General features: G+C 39.3%; 1 protein-coding gene across 1 annotated transcript in view; it reads right to left on the bottom strand.

The window, feature by feature from the left end:
• The window catches only part of LOC106551420 (sodium channel protein type 4 subunit alpha), a 103,059-nt gene extending 95,015 nt beyond the window's left edge, over positions 1 to 8,044 (bottom strand). The window contains exon 1 of the mRNA XM_087713380.1: positions 7,948 to 8,044. The gene's annotated coding sequence lies outside the window, so the exon portion shown is untranslated. The remainder of the gene's footprint in view (positions 1 to 7,947) is intronic.
• Between the last annotated feature and the right edge of the window lie 9,934 nt (positions 8,045 to 17,978).

Genomic DNA, 17,978 nt, shown 5'->3' with positions numbered 1-17,978 from the left:
GCAATGGTTCCTCCTCCCCTACCAGAAGGCCGACAGCAGTGCCTCCTTGGCCAGGGTTCAGTTGCTCAGGGAGATTTGACAGTTGCTCGACTGGTGGAGATCCTCGGATGTGGAGAGGGGATGTCATTTTAGGGCGTTCGATAGAGTGACAGTGACCACTGATGCCAGCCTTCAGGGTTGGGGGGCCCATATAGGTACCCAATTGGCCCAGGGTATTTGGTCAAGGGAGGAAGCTGAAAGGAGTATTAACTGGTTGGAGCTGCGAGCCATTAGACTGGCACTACTGAGTTTCCGGGATTTGATCTTGGGCTGTCATGTCCTCATTCTTATGGATAATATGACTGCTAACGCCCACTTCAATAGACAGGGGGGTACTAGATCTGGTGACCTCATGGTTGAGGCAAACCTCTTATTTTCTTGGGCTGAGAGGAACCTTAGGTCCATCTCCGCTAAACACATATCAGGTGTCACTAACATCATGGCGGATTGGCTTAGAAGATCTATGCTTGACCAAGCCGAATGGCGTCTACACCCTTGTCTTTTTCAGGAGGTCACATGACTGTTCAGGCTCCCCATCATCAACCTGTTTGCCACCGTGGACAACACCCAGCTGCCGAGGTTTTTCTCACGCTTCAACATACCGGGAACGGAAACAGTGGATGCCCTTCACTGCCCTTGGCCCAGGGGATTGCTTTATGCATTTTCCCCGATCCCTCTTCTCCCCAAGGTCATCCACAGAATCATCTGTCTGGAGGTGGAGGTCATCCTTCTGGCTCCTCACTGGCCTCGGCACCCCTGGTTCACCGACCTGCGGTCGCTCTCAGTAAAAAAAGTCTTGGAGAATCCCACCAGAGTGGGTTGTTCTCACCCAAGGGTTGATCTGTCATCCAAAACCCCAGTGGTTGCAGCTAACCGTCTGGAGGTTGAGCGGATCGCGCTGAGGGACGGAAAATTTTCTGATAGGGTTATTTCCACCATACAGGTCTCCAGGAGGCCGTCCACAATCTGCATTTATAATACCACCTGGAGAATATTTTCATGTTGGTGCGTGGGCAGGCAGATCTCATCAGTTCAGTCTACCATCCCCCAGGTTCTGGAATTTCTGCAAGATGGGTTGAAAAAGGGGCTAGCTCCCAACACCCATAGGTGACAGGTGGCAGCCCTTAACAGCGTACTCACTTGGGACGGGGGTCAGTCATTGACACATCACCCCAACGTCAGGGGATTTTTAAAGGGGGCAGTCAACTCAATCTATGTAGGTTCCATGAGGATAGGGTGGTTCTCAGACTGGACCCTTCATTCATACCTAAAGTGGGGTCCTGGTTTCATCGCACTCAAGAGGTTGTTCTTCCAAATTTTTGTCCCTCTCCCACTCATGAGTTGGAACATGAGTGGCACAAGTTGGATGTGCGTCGGCTGCTAAGCATTTACATTGAGCGCACGGCAGGCCACAGTCACTCAGAGTCCCTGTTTATTTCTTTCCATTCTTCTTCTCTGGGTCAGAGGGTTTCTACAGCCACCATTGGGCAGTGGATCAGGCGGTGCATTGCTGATGCATATGACTCGCACCAGGAGCCAAGACCAGTTGGGGTGACGGCCCACTCTACCAGGAGCGCTGCCACGACAATGGCATGGGCAGCGCAGGCTTCTCTGGAGGAGATTTGTAGAGCAGCTACGTGGACTTCCCCTTCCCCCTTTGTGCACCATTATAAACTTGATAAGTTTGCTTCATCCGAAGCTGCATTCGGACGGAGAGTGCTCCAGGCAGTTCATTCGGCTAGACCAATCCAGGAACAGTCGCTGACCCACCCTTGAATGTTATGGGGCTTGGTTATGTCCCATGCATAGATGCTATCTCCACTCTTATTGAGAAAGGGTGTTGGTAACTTACCTGATACGCCTCTTCTAATAAGGTAGAGATAGCATCTAGCCCCGGCCCTTCTTTGCCTGTTCCTTGTATTTCTTGTATTCCTTATATTCCTTGTACTCCTGAGACTGTTGTTCTTCAGAAGTTCAACTCAGGCCTTTCAGGGTTCCATTGCATGTTGTAATATTTTGTTCTTTGACTTACTAAATTTGTTTTTTCTTGGGATAACACGAGGAGTCTGTCTTTCTTTTTCTTCGCCGGAAAACTGGGCGGTACCACTAATGGAGCGGCTTATATAGTGGTTAATTAATTAGTAATCAGACTCAGTCCAATCAGAGCACTGACAGTGTCAACCCATGCACAGATGCTATCTCCACCTTATTAGAAGAGGCGTATCAGGTAAGTTGCCAACGCCCTTTTTTTTCTGATTCTAAAAAACATGTGTTACATAGGAAACATAACAACTGAGAACTATGAGGGCAATCAAGAGCTATGGGTCTTTTGATACTCAAAAACATGCCTAAAACTATAAATAACAATAAGGAGACAAGGGGATTGTCTAAAAATAAAGAAATGAGTGTAGAAGCCACTCAACAAGGGGGGGGGGGGATGAACCTGATATTCAGAAAGTAGATAAGAAATTAGAAGAAACAGTGGAAGGAAAAAATCAAAAGGAGATGCAAGAAGATAAAGATAATGAAGAGAAAGGATTAATAAGTAAGATTCAATCATATAATTCCCTAAAAGCTTACAATAGAACAGAGGAAAAAAGGAAAATCTTTTTTTTAAAAAGAAAGTTTTAGAGAGAAAAAAGAAAAATCTCTTTTAAAAAAAGAAAGTGTTATCGATGGGTGTTCAAATAATACAGCAGAAAGAGACAAAGGGCAACCCAAAAGGAATGTTCAGTAGGTATAAAAATATCAAAAACAGTTATAAGACTCCAAGAGAGAGAAATAAAAGGGTGATTAAAAAAATCAATAAATAATGGAAATCCAAAAAGGTTAAGAGATGATGGATAATGATAAAATATATTAATAAAAAGATAAAATGGAAAATACAAATAGGGAAAATAGTAGCATACATATTAACAGATAATAGAATATATTATAATTAAAAATAAGATAAGATTAGTAAATGGAAGTTTAGGATTAGGTAATCTAATTGTATTATTAATAGTGTGTTAAAGTATATTGTGAACTTAAATAATTAAGGATTAGAAATTGTAGAGATTTTGAAATATAATCCCAGGATTGATTACATTTTATTAATATTTGGCCTTATTACTAGTCCTAGACATTTGGGATATTATTATGATGGAATAATGAGTAATTTTCAAAATATTAAATATTAGTAATTTAGTTACTAAGATGTCTTCAACATCTTCATCAATGATTTGGACAAGGGGTAGATGGTGAACTCATCAAATTTGCAGACAACACCAAACTAGCAGGAATAGCCAACACTCCAGAAGATAGGCTTAAGATACAGAAGGATCTTGACAGACTTGAACATTGGGCACTATCTAACAAATGAAACTCAACGTTGTAAAAAGTAAGGTTCTACATTTAGGCAAGAAAAACCAAATGCATAGATACAGTATATGTGGTACCTTGCTCAATAGTAGCAACTGTGAGAGAGATCTTGGAGTCCTAGTGGACAACCATTTAAATATGAGCCAGCAGTGTGCAGCAGCTGCCAAAAAAGCCAACACAGTTCTAGGCTGCGTAAACAGAGAGATAGAATCAAGATCACATGAAGTGTTAATACCACTTTATAATGCCTTCGTAAGGCCACACTTGGAATATTGCATCCAGTTTTTTACATCACAGTGTAAAAAAGATGTGGAGACTCTAGAAAGAGTGCAGAGAAGAGCAACAAAGATGACTAGGGGACTGGAGGCTAAAACATGAAGAATGGTTGCAGGAACTGGGTATGTCTAGTTTAATGAAAAGAAGGACTATGGGAGACATGATAGCAGTGTTCCAATATCTCAGGGGTTGCCGCAAAGAAGAAGGAGTCAAGCTATTCTCCAAAGCCCTTGAGGGTAGAACAAGAAGCAATGGGTGGAAACTGATTAAGAGAAGCAATTTAGAACTAAGGAGAAATGTCCTGATAGTTAGAACAATTAATCAGTGGAACAACTTGCCTCCAGAAGTTGTGAATGCTCCAACACCAGAGGTGCGTTAACTTCAGTTCAGCCCGGATTTGGCAAACCGGTAGTAGCAGCAGCGGGAGGCTCCACCCACCCACCCAGATGCTTCTGCACATGTGTAGAAGTGTCACACGAGCACACAATCACACACCCGAGCCGGTAGTAAAAAAATTGGCAACCCACCACTGTCCAATATACTGGAAGTTTTTAAGAAGAGATTGGATAACCATTTGTCTGAAGTGGTGTATATTATATTTTTAAAGAAATTAAAAAGAGCTGTGGGTCTTTTAGAAGGAGCATTCTTACTCACATAGGTTTATTTTAGAATTTTTACTGAGATTGGTGAAAACCAAGCTGAATACATCATCAGCATGCCAAGTTCATGAAGCTTGTCTTTAAAGGACTGCTATTTTACTCTGCAAGAGAAAAAATGACAATCTCTTCCTAAATATTTGTAGACTATGCAGATGAATGGATCTGATGGTGAATCCCCATAGTAAAAATCATAAGAAGTCAGTGGTGGGGTCTGAACAAAGGTCAGTAGCTAAAATAATCCCAAGTCTGATTACAGTAGGGGGGGGACTATGAGGTTAAATGAATTCTGCATTCAAGGCTGTACAAGGGGAAACCCCAATACCTAGGCCAGTGGAAGGGGTCCCTAATGTTAGAGTCCAGGGGTAAAAGTGCAGAACGTAAGAGCAGATAGGTTAGTAGAGAAATTTCATGAAAAATATCCCCAGAAGCCAAGGGGCCCTTCCTACACACCAACCTACCCTCTGAAATAGCTAATGTATACGCTTATTATTTTTCAGGTGCTTCTTACTTTCTAGGGGTCTGCCAACTTCAAAACGTGCCTATGCAGCCATCTTTTCATTTCTCAGTTTGCCATAACTATGAGGGGAGGGAATGCTAGCCCAGATGAAAACAAGAAATCATCCCATGGGAGCTAAGGTCATCTCAACAGATGTTTGGCAAGGATTTGAAGGAGCTGCCATAGAGACACCAGAACACCTAACTGGACAATGTGACCTGGACAAAGGAAGGGAGGAAATAATTCATTCTTTAATTAGGCAAAAAATGTGGGAGTTGGTTTTGCTTTATGCGTGCTGAAATGATGTACTCAATAAAATTATACTTAAAGAGATCTGGTTAATTGTGTTCTTGACTTGCTGGTTTGATTGGGTTCATCATCAGAATCTTGACACTGGGTTTAAGGAAACCTTGAGAAGCATTCCGGAACTATAAGAGGAGCTTCTTCTGAACTATAGCACTAAAACTGAGTTTATGCAATGTGTTGAATTTCAAACATTAATTAGCAACATACAGTTATATGTATATAATATACGTATAATATGTGATTAACTATTTCCCATTTTTAGAAATGGCTAGATTCTCATAATTAACACATAAACCACACTTTAGCCTACCTTAGCATATTGTCTGAATGCATGATCTGAAGATCTGAGGGTTTTTAATAGAAAACTAGACAAACATGATCTGTTGGGTCATCGTGTCAAAGACATTTCCTAAGAACTAAGAACTGACATGGGCAAGCAAAACAGCAGTGTGAGTAGGAGTGACTTCCAACTCCCTACGAGCTTTCACATTTATTTTCCTTGTGGGAAGCTGGAAGGGAGCATTGGAAATGATGATCACATTGACAACTTTGCAAATTGTCAATCCTATGGGAGTAACAATTCCCAGATTTTGAATGGGTTTCTTTAGGATAATTCATCTGAGATACAATTCATTCAAAAATTGTTATCCTATGAAGAAATAATTGAAGGTTACAAGCAAACAGTAGAGTTTTAGTAGTATATAGATTCTTAGCATTTCCGTATATAATAATTCCCAAAATTCTTTGAAAAGATACAGGAAATATCAGCATGAAGTATGGTAGTTAAGTGAACAGATTAATATACAGGTACTCCTTGAGTTAGAAACAATTTATTTTGTGACTGTTTGAAGTTACAACGGCACTGAAAAAAGTGACATGACCATTTTTCAAACTTGCAGCTTCTCCATGGTCACGTGGTCAGAAATCCAATGCTTGGATATTGACTCATATTTATGATGGTTGCAGTGTCACGGGTTCATGATGTGGTCACCTTTTGCGACCTTCTGACAAGCAAAGTCAATGGGGAAGCTAGACTCATTTAATTAACTTAATAGCAGCAATTCACTTAATAACCATGGCAAAAAAGATTGTAAAATGGGGCAAAATTAGCTTAACTGTCTTGCTTAGCAACAGAAAGTTTGGGCTTAATTGTAAGTCAAAGACTTCCTATATTGTTCTCCCCCCACCTCTCTGCTTTTACCAATCAGGGTTCTTGAATGAGTCCTAACTAAAACAATGATTTGCTAGCAGACTCCAACAAGAACCAAGTTTAACTGAACAATGTGCACATTTTAAAGTACCTTTGATCTTATGCTGAATACGGTACTTTTCTCACCTAACTCCACACTGGCTTGAGCCCCAGCACTTGTTATTTCAGGAAAATAAGAATTACAGTTGTTATTTAAGAAGGCTATCACATAAACAATTCTTTTCTTTTCTGGATATTCTATGTGGGAAAATGGTAAGTCATCTAGCACAATATTCTCTATCAAGGCAAAAAAAGTATCTACTATTGTTTCCCCTCCCATTTTGACAGGGTCCGGGAACGGGGTAGTTGAAGAGTAGTTTGCTTGCCTATTTCAGCTTCCAAAACAGAATGGATGTGAACTCCTTGCGAAACATACAGAAACTGTATCCTTCCTCCGTCAAAAAGCCAAAGGGCTGGGTTGAAACGTGTCTTGCCCTCCACAGTTAAAAAGCAGAAAATAAGATCATTTGTTCTACATTAAGCACTTGAATGAATCATATCATGTCATAACTGGGCACAAAGATCCCTTTTTTTTTTAGTGAGACTTCACATGCACCACAACATTTGAGTAATGTTCTTATGCTTTTGATCCAATCATATCAAATTGCATACAGGGAATATCAGTAATATCCAAGCAAGAAATGACATTCACCCAATATAAGAACAGTTCGTTGACTTTCCCTTTCCCTCAGGATATTGGGCTCAATCCTAAACTCATCCTTCAAACATATAGTAATCAATACAGAGAAGAATGTCTCTGAACTTGGACAGATGTCTCTTTTGTCTCTGTTACTATCTGAGTAACACTACTGGGCGACCTAGTTGATTTCTGAGACTTCCAGGTCAAGAGGATACTAGAAGGTTTGGATTCTTACTTCGATGCTTTCACAGTTGAAATCCAGATTCAGAACATATCCTACTTTCTAAATGCTGCCTTAGCAAATAGCACTTATATGTCCTTCCATGTAACCCCCTGTGTGGCCTGAATTTATATTTAGATTGATAGATGAAGACGCCCAGAGCTGGGGTATTTCTGCTTTTAAAGCCAAGATCCAAATCATCCTGTGAAGCATGAAGAGGATGGAGTTTTAGCACGTTGTAAGTCCTAAGCAGCTTCTTTGACATCTCAGCCATGTCCTTTACCTCTTCTTGCACATGGAGTTGGTCCACAGAGACCCCTTTTCACTCCAAAACTCTCTTCTATTTTGCCCTCTCCCCACTTCTCCCCTCAGGCCCTTCTTTTCCTTTCCACATTGTAACATTGTGACCCGTTATAATCACCGGGGATTTAAAGGAGGAAGGTTATCTTTTTGCTTTTTTGAGGGGAGGGGGAAACACACACATAACCAAACATTCCTTCTGCCAAAGATGGGATAGCAGCAGCAGCAACAACAACATATAATTTCCCCCAGGGCGATCAAAGCTAGACATGAATAATCAGCCATGCAAGAAGATATGGAAGTTAAGGAACTCATCCTGTACCAGGGAGAGAAAAGAGCAGAAGACGATTTGTGAGGCATGAAAGCTGCCAGCCAGCAACTGGGATTTTGTTGCCTACTTACTGTTTGACGGTATGAGCAATATCCCACCAAAGACCCTTTTAGGGTCCAGTTTTCTCTCCCTTCTAACTGGCTTCGGGAGTGGGAGCTTGGAGACGAGCTGTGCCTGTTGGCAGAACAGCTGCTGTTGCCTTCAAATGGTCATGGTGAAACCTGAGGCCCTCAGGCTTCTTCAGGTAGCATCCTCCTCTCTCTCAGCTTTGGCACTCACTCCTCTGGGCAGCTAGTCAAGTATCAGATAGTCTTGTAACTCGGCTGCTCTACTTTGTAATGTGGCTGGATGGTACAGCCTTCTACGAAGGCTTCCAGGAAGAATACTTTTCTCTGCCCCATCAAAAAGGAGGAAATACTTGGGGATGGTGGATTTTGTCCCCCTTTAAAACCAAGCACTTCCTACCTTCTCCACTCCCACTTGCTCTTTTAAAACTAATGAGGCAATTGAGGAGGACAGTCTTCTTTGTTATAATAGCTCTGATCTTCTTAGGGGCTTCCCCATTAAATCTCTTATTGCTGCTTGTGGTGCCATTTTGCAATAGGATAGTTACAATTATTTTATCTATCTATCTATCTATCTATCTATCTATCTATCTATCTATCTATCTATTTTGTCAAGCATGTATTAGATAACATATATAAGTACAAACATGATTTTGAATACATAAAATGGATATGAATAAAAGGGAACATTAGGACTGGGATGGTAAGCATCTTGGTGTGCTTATGCACACCCCTTACGACCTCTTAGGAATGGGGTGAGGTCAGCAGTAGGCAGTCTAAGGTTAAGCATTTGGGGGTTTGGGAAAGAAACCACAGAGTCAGGTAGAGCATTCCAGGCATTGACCACTCTTTTGGTGAAGTCGTATTTTCTTCAATCAAGTTTGGAGTGGTTTACTTTAAGTTTGTATCTATTGTGAGCTCGTGTATTTTTGTGGTTGAAGCTGAAGTAGTCATTGACAGGTGGGACATTGTAGCAGATAATTTTAATTAGTTCCGTATTTCTTATAATTATTCTACAAGTCCCATCATGGTGGGTGAGATATATGTTTTTCAGGAGTAAATCCTAGTCAAAGTCAAAATCAATCCCTTTGCCTAGCTATTGCTCTTATATTTATATGCAGGTAGTTCTTGACTTAAAACTACAGCTGAGCCCAAAGTGTTGCCTTGTGAGAGAGTTGTTAGATGAATTTTGCCCCATTTTATGACTTTTCTTGCCACAGGTATTAAGTGAACCACTGCAGTTATTAAGTTAGTAACATGTTTGTTAAGTGAATGTGGCTTCTCAATTGATTTTGCTTGACAGATCACAAAAGGTGATCTGATGATAGATAGATAGATAGATAGATAGATAGATAGATAGATAGATAGATAGATAGATAGATAAAATAATTGTAACTATCCTATTGCAACTGTCATAAATATGAATCATTTGCCAAGCATCTGAATTTTGAACACATGACTATGGAGATGATGTAATGGTTGTGTGAAAAACACTCACAAGCCACTTTTTTCAGTGTCGTTGTAACTTTGGTCATTAAATAAATTGTTCTAAGTCAAGGACTACCTGTATTTTATTTACTCGTAATCATGCTGTCCTTCAATGTCTTTTCACTCAATTTTTATTTCCTACTAGTGGACCTTTTTTTTAAAATTGTAGCTGAAGAAACTTTTCAATTTCTCTCTCTCTCCTATTAAAGTATTGTGATAGAAACTCTTTTTTTAAAAAAAATGAGGGGTTTCCCAGGCAGGTAGGAGGACTCAAGTGGGGAATTAGCCTTGAATCATTGTGTGGCTGAAAGAGATCCAGTAATGACACCTCCTGGACTGTATAGAACCTTATCTATACTATAGATAATATAGTGGACATAATACTATAGATAATCTAGTAGGGTGTACTAGATTACCCAGTATACTTGGATTTCAGTGGGTTTATGACAAAGTATACCTGGATTTCAGTAAGCATTTAACAAAATAGCCCACAACCTACATCTCAGCAAGTTAGAAAAATGTGGGATAGACAGTGTCATCATTAATTGAATTCATAACTGGTTGATGATCTCACTCAACTTGTAATTCTTAATGGAACTATATTTGCATGCAGGGAAGTAAGTAGTGGGGTATCTCAAGGTCTCCTATCCTCAGCCAAGTACTAGCTTCATAAATTATATAGATGAGGGAATATGTTTTACATTTAGGAAAGAAAAATCAAATGGAGAGGTATATTTGGTAGAACCTGGCTCAATACCAACAACTGCTAGATGGTTCTTGGATCCGGGTAGACAGTCACTTAAATATGAACCAGCAGTATGTTGCAGCTGCCAAAAAAGCCAATGGACTCCTAGGCTGCATTGAGTGTGTCTAGTTTAATGAAAACATAGGGAAACTTCCTAACAGTAAGAACAATTAACCAGAGGAACAGCTTGCTTTTGGAAGCTGTAAGTGCTTCATCATCAGTGATTTTTAAGAAGGGATTGGGCAGCCAACTATCCAAAATGGTACAGGGTCTCCTGCTTAGGCAGGGGGTTGGACTAGAAGACCTCCAAGGTCCCTTCCAACTCTGTTATTGTGCTAAACTCTATAACATTCAGTGTTATTGCTAATCATTTCAGAGAATAGTTTTCAGTTTCAGTGGGAAGAATGTTTTCTGTGTCTTTTAGTCATGCTTCCTAGCTTCACAGAATGAGGAGGGCGGAATTCTTTAGAAGATCTTGATATTTGAACATATTTGAGGTAAGCAAATGACACATGGAATAATTGGGGGTGTGATTAAGTGCCATCAAATCATTATTGCCTCATAGCCACCACATAGACAGTTTTTCTCCATGATGATCTAACCCTAAGCTGATCTTTCAACTCTTCCAACTGTGCACTCATTGCCACTGTAACTGAGTCCATTCACCTTAGTGGAGGTCATAAGCTTCTTCTCTTTCTTTCCACTCTTTCCCAACATTGCAGCCTTCTTCAGATAATTGTGCAACGCGTCTGAAATTGAATAATTCGAGCTTGTGTCTCAACTGAGAACTTTGGTTTAATTCGTTCAATGTTCCAGAAATTTATTTTCTGGCTGTCCATAGTATTCTTAGGTGTCTTCTCTAATATCAAAGCTCACAAGTGTCACCACACTTCTTATTCTTCTTCAAAGTCCAATTGCCAAAGTATTTGGTTTCAGTCAGTGACAAATAGGGTATGCCTACATTCCATGCAATAAATGAAATTGTGACATCGCGCCATACCCAAATATTAAACACACGGGGGAAAACTCTTGTGACTCCTGCATGTTTCTTCCAATAAGGCAAAAGGCAAAGATATTTTTCAGTTTCTGCCTGTTGTTTCTTAGGGGCAAGGTCTGTTCAGCTTTCTGTCTATGCAGATTCTCAATCATCCAGATCATGGCTGTCCCAAAGGTGCTTTTCCAAAAGACAACTGGACTTTATTGAGTTTGTTTTTCCTTTGAAAACATTTCACCTCTTATCCAAGAAACTTCTTCAGTTCTCTTGTTCAGCTTTCTGCTACTGTATTCAATGACAGTGCCAACAAAGAGACATGGGATCATACTGCCATCCTCAGGCATCCCCCAACTTTACCAAATATTGCATTTTTCTTCTTTTCAAATGTGTTGCTGTGTAGTCTAATCTAGTAACAATCACACTTGAAAAACTAAGAAATCAAATGATTGTATCCTAATCAAGCTGGATATCTGAAATGTTAAGGACAAAGACCAGAAACCAGAGTAGTTTAATTGATTTATCACATGGGCATGTATTTTAATTTTATTCTTTCCATTGTTACAAACAATAGGACACTAGTTTGTGTATTTTTGAAAAATAGGGTAATATATGTTTAATAATTTACTAAGTAGTTAATTTTAAAATCAATTAAATTGCATTTTTGTTTTTGCAAAATATTAGTTTACAATAAGGATTATTTTTGACCTATGTTGATTTAGTAAATCATGGTTAAACAATCCAGTTTAAGAGTTATTTTAAAAATAATTAAAATGAATCACAGTACAAATTATTCATGGAATAAATCAGTCCAGATTTCTTACTTGGGGCAGAAATGATGAGCAACAAATTATTATAGTTTGGACATACTGCACAAATACGTATCTAGCATCCTTGAGAAATCTATAATCCTGGGAAAGATAGAAATATCTAGTGGCATTATAGATGGGCTTGATTGCAGCAGTGATGGATACATAGCTGGAAGACCTGAAGGGCCAGGTTGAAGGCACTTCATCTTGAAGACTTCTATGTGGTTGTTAACAGTTTACATTAACTTGATGGCATATAATCTTAAAAATAATGCTGAAGTGCAGAAAGTTAATCGTTCACTAGTTAAAAGTTAAAAAAAATAGTTCTCTTGTATAAGAACAGATTTTAAAACTGTTACTAATTTAAGTTAAAGGAACAAATGTTAAGGTTATATTCCTGAGAAATATAATTATTAATTAGGGACAGAAGATAAGCACAGAGATTTAATTCAAGGGATAGTAATGGATCATCATATTTTTATATTCCAGTCTCATTTATAACTCCATAATATCTGGTAATAGGAGTTAGACATTCATTTTTCCAGCAAAATATACTATATGAAATATGTTATGCATATTTTTTGTGGTTTCTCTTTCAACAGGCAACAGAAATGTGTTATCTTCATAAAAGGCCAAGACGGGGCTGGGGAATAAAGACTGAAATTGCCACAGGCCCAATGATATCCATCACAGTTGCTATCAAATTTAAGACCAAATGAAAGGGTGGAAAAATCTAGTTCTGCATTTTTGTCTGTGATATCTAATTAGATAGCTCTGGAAACTTGCAAGTACCTAAGGAGATAATAAAGATAAAGTTTTCCGCAGTTCAGTTGTGTCTAAGAGGTGGTGCTCATCTTGGTTTCTTAGCTGTGGGAGCCAGCATTGTCTGAAGATGCTGTACACACCATGCACATGCACTGAAGCTCGGAACGGTACCCAGTGCTCCGTGCAGGCTCCGGTATGTCTGTACCGTGGCGTACCATCTGCAACCCACCACTGGATTGATGTAATTTCAGTGTTACCAAATCTCCAGCAAAAGGAGGGCATGTTCTCCTTTTGTTCCGCTGTCTGGCAGGCATATTGCCCTGTTTGCTTTTTGAGTACTCCATTTCTTCCTTAACAACTCCCTGCCCCCAGCACTTCCCCAATAAGTGCTAACTACAAATTAACAAGCTTAGATCTGTGACCTTAATTAGTTGATTAGTACCCTTGGCTTGTCCTGCTATCTGAAATTGACAAAATCTTGTCAATTACAATTGCAAACATAACCACATTCTTGTGTCTGAAAAACCAGTCTTTCCGATGTTGGTAAAAGTAATTTAATATATAAGTAGATTTCAATACATTTTTTTTGCAGTTTCTCCCTGTAATTTTTATTGTGGAAGCCAAGAACGTTAAACAATTAATATGTCCTCTCCTCCCCCTCCCCCATTTGTCTTTCTTTCCCCTTTCAGCTATCTGGTAGCTATCTATCCTATGTAGGCTGTTCAGATTTTTTGTACAATGTTGAAACTGTTCCCTAGTAAAGTAGCTCAAGCAATGGGAGTAGAAATGCTGATAAAAGTTCTATTTCCTCCTTCTTTGCAAAACATTACGTTGCTACTTAAACTATGGTTTCAAGGTCTGTTTTGTGGATAGAAAGAGAAGTATGATCTTTATCTTCCCTTTTTGCACAGGTGGAGGTGTACACTTTAGCTCCAGGGCCATCTCTCTGTCTTTTGCAGGTTTTAGACCTCATGACACATATAAACATTATTATACTGTTTTTCTCTCTAGTCTGCAGCAATATGCAACCTCAGAAGACTTCAGCTACTGAGAAAACCTTGCAAAAAATGTTGACAGGTTGCTTTTTCATTTCATAATTAGCAATAGACTTTTAAATAGCATATAGGAATGGTAAGTTGTTCACAGTTCACAGTTACATTTTACAACAATCATTTGGACTTTTTACAAATAGCCAATGAAACATGGATTGGAGGAAAAAATCCATTGTGCATGGAGAAAGTGGATCCACTAAGTTTGGACCAGAGTACTATCTGAATCATGTTTTTTGCATTCCACTATCAGTTGGGGAGTAATCACTGATTGACTTTAGGTGTTCCCTGCCTGTTCTCTGTATTCTGACATCTGCATTAATGAATCCTTATAGTTTGGGGAACAGAAACAGTACCATGTGAAAGTACTGAGACAGAAGGCCTTTTTCCAGATGTATCTAATCAGGGCACAAATATGCCCTGACAATGTTGTTGTTGTTGTTGTTGTTGTTGTTGTTTCTTCTTCTTCTTCTTCTTCTTCTTCTTCTTCTTCTTCTTCTTCTTCTTCTTCTTCTTCTTCTTCTTCTTCCTTCTCCTCCTCCCCCCTCCTCCTCCTTTTTTTTCTTCTTGTATTTGCATGCTGCTGCCTTGATCCCCAGCCTATGATTGAAACAACCTTGCATCTAAACATAGAACAAATATGCATGTCAACCCTTTTCTGCTAAATGCTCATGATGTTATCTCTGCCATCATTTTTACTTTCCTGTAGAACAAGCTGGTCATAGCTACATGACACCTTGCAGTTCCTTCAACACGCTGAACAGCCAGGAAAAGAAGGAAAGCCCAAAGAACGACACTTTACCTGGCATTCTTTGCTGAGTTTTGAGAATGAGGTTATTTCATTTCAGAACATAAGCAGATTCTAAAGTAGCCACTGAGCAGCTGTCTAGCAGATTTGTAAAGCTGGTAAGTGGACCTATGTGTAATAAAACAGGAATGGGCACCTGTCCAAACTTACCCTTTTGCCTTCTGCTGAACAACTGTTCAGTGAACACACAGAGTTGGTGAGCTTTGACAGGTATGTCATGTTGCTTTGACACACATGCTAAAGCCAGAGATGTGGTTGAGTTGTCTGTCAAAACACCATCTTCCAAAACCATTCCTGTATTGCCCTGATTGGTGGGTATTTTATTACTTGCTTTACCACTTCATCAGAAAAGGCGAGTGTACCAAAGCTAGAGAGTTTAAACTACATTCATTACTTTCCTTAACCAGTTTGTGAGTCTGTGCATGTGCATCTTTGAGTCATTGTTGATTTCTGGAGACAGCCTGGACAAGTCCTTGTAGCTTTCATGGCAAGAAAGTCTTTGAAGACTTTTTTCTTCCTAGGGCTGAGAGAGTATGACTGGCCCAAAGTCTGGCTCAGCTGATGTCATGTCTAAGACGGAACTAAAAATTTCCTGGTGCCTTAACCACTACAACAAACTGACTCTAAAAGTAGAGTTAAATCAAGATTCTGCAAGATAAATTTTTTCTGAGTTTTGTGTGTCTGTGTATTTGTACATACACACATGCACAAACATGCACACACGTGTCCTTGAATCAATATTCAATATTGACCAATATTGACTCCAGGCGATTACCTGGACAAGTCCCTACAGTTTTCCTGGCAAGATTTCAGAAATAGTTTGCCCTTGTCTGTTTCTCTCTGAGAGAGATTGATAGGAATGATAGTGAATATTTGAAGCTTGGTTGGTAAAATTTGACTGACACCAGGTCACCAAGCTGGCCTTGTCCTTAAGATGGGCCTAGAAGTTATGGTCTCCCAGCTTCTACTCCAATGTTTTGCCACTGTGCCACTCTGGCTTTTTAACATGTCTTACAATTGTAAAATCACACCATCCTTACGCAGTAAAGCAATGGAAGCCAAATAGGGATTGGCAAATAAGCACAATAACTTTTACAGCTGCACCATTTACTGAAGGACAATGAAAGTCTTTCAGTTCAGTAAAATATTTTATGCTGTGCCAAACAACAGTTGCGAGACAGTGACAATAAGTCCCAAATAAAGGAGAAGAATATTTATTGTTCATTAAGACATGGCAGTTGGATGTGTTTTACTATTTTTTTCTTATAGTATACACTAGGATTTGCAGAATTTTGTAGGAATTTAAAATATTGGCCCTTATTGTACTGATAACCATGATTCCAGGGTCACGAGAAAATCTAAATTAGTCTTTTCATTTTAGCAAATATTGCTGGGAAGATATGTGTGTGGCATAGCAGGAAACACAAAACAAGAAGGCCTAGCATTCAGCTGTTGCCATTTGCCCAAACCAACGACCAAGAAGTGTTCCTCGATTGGCAACTCCCTTGCTCAGCCTTCAGCATGAAGCATGTGCAGTGAAAGTACAAGTTATTTCTAGAAGAATGCCCAGAAGTGGCATTTGAATTAGTCTTTGGGCACATTACGATACATAGACAAGTCTCTGGGAAGAAAGCCTATATATAAGTATATATATACACACACACAATCCATTAGCAATAGCATTCTGAATTCTAGGTGCCCACAGCCGGAGTGCTAGGAGATGGCCAAGTCCAAGTGAGCATGTTATAATGTAAGCTTCTTCTGTAGTTGTGCTCTTAGTTGCAATGTTGCCTCATTCTTCTTCACTCGTTTGCCTTGAACTCTTAGGAGCCTTGATCCTTGCTACTGTGTGAATGTTAAAAAGAAAAAGAAAAGATTCTGGTTGCCCATTGCACCAAGACCGCAGAGTGTGCACACATTCACTCGCACTGATTGCAAACACAGGCATACAGTTGCATTGACAGCGGTATGTGCACATACTGCAAAGGCAGCTACTGTCACCCTTAAGTTACATCATTCAAATGGGGCTAAAGTCACCAAACTTTCTGGATAATGTAAAAACTTGATCTTTCTGAAATATACAACCCTTGGTGCCATAAGAAAATCACCTTACCTGTTTCAAATTTCAGTTTGCCAACTGCCTGTCCTCACTGGAGCCAAAAGAAACTACACATCCCCAAATCATTTATCTATCTTAAGGATAAGGGAGGAAGAAAAGACTTGCAGCAAAAATAGGAAGGTAAGAAAGGTCACAGTGTAGTCCATTTGGTTCTTACCTGCCCAGGAGACTTAGTATACTGAGGTGCTCAAATAAAAAGAGGGAATAGAAAGAGCAGTTCAGACAAATGGTTGAGAAAGCATGAAATGAAATACGTTGCTTTTTTGTCTGAAAATAATATTTAAAAGAATCTGCTGACTATGACCAGTTAATAGCTGTGAATGAATGAATGAATGAACGAACGAACGAACGAATGAATGAATGAATGCAGCATTGTGCAACTGAACTTCTGCTTATTGGGTGAGAATTTCTGATTCACTTTCCATTTGCAAAGATGTCCTGGCATCTACTCTCTGATAGGAAAATGATTAATTGTATTTGTTTTGCTGACAGAAATGTACTACTAAATACAATTTCTTATTTCTTACCAATTGAACTTTGTATTTAAGATGGATTTGAACCACTGAATTTCAGCCTCCCTTAGTAATATATTCATCACTTTAAGTTATTTGAAAGAATAATAAAGTGGGAAATTAATTAATTAATGTCCATCCTCTTTGAAAAATGAAATGTGGATAATCCATGTGGATTATTTTAGCACTATACAATAATACAATAGCAGAGTTGGAAGGGACCTTGGAGGTCTTCTAGTCCAACCCCCTGTCTAGGCAGGAAACCTATACCGTTCCAAGCAAATGGCTATCCAACATCTTCTTAAAGACTTCCAGTGTTGGGGCATTCACATCTTCTGGAGGCAAGCTGTTCCACTGATTAATTGTTCTAACTGTCAGGAAATTTCTCCTCAGTTCTAAATTACTTATCTCCTTGATTATTTTCCACCCATTGCTTCTTGTTCTACCCTCAGGTACCTTGGAGAATAGTTTGACTCCATCTTCTTTGTGGCAACCCCTGAGATACTGGAACACTGCTATCATGTCTTCCCTAGGCCTTCTTTTCATTAAACTAGACATACCCAATTCCTGCAACCGTTCTTCATATGTTTTAGTCTCCAGTGCCCTAATCATCTTTGATTAGGGGACTGGAGGGATGGATATAATTCATCATGACAAAGACAAGATGCTTTGAAATGAAACCATGATTGAACAATAAAGGTCTAATCTGCCTAGGATTGGAGAACTTGATAGGTAATACATTAGATAGCCT

Source organism: Thamnophis sirtalis, unplaced genomic scaffold (assembly GCF_051295495.1).
Source record: "Thamnophis sirtalis isolate CommonGarterSnake01/CBP01778 unplaced genomic scaffold, rThaSir2_p1.2 scaffold_4, whole genome shotgun sequence".
Taxonomy (NCBI): domain Eukaryota; kingdom Metazoa; phylum Chordata; class Lepidosauria; order Squamata; family Natricidae; genus Thamnophis; species Thamnophis sirtalis.
This window is presented reverse-complemented; position numbering and strand designations above follow the sequence as displayed.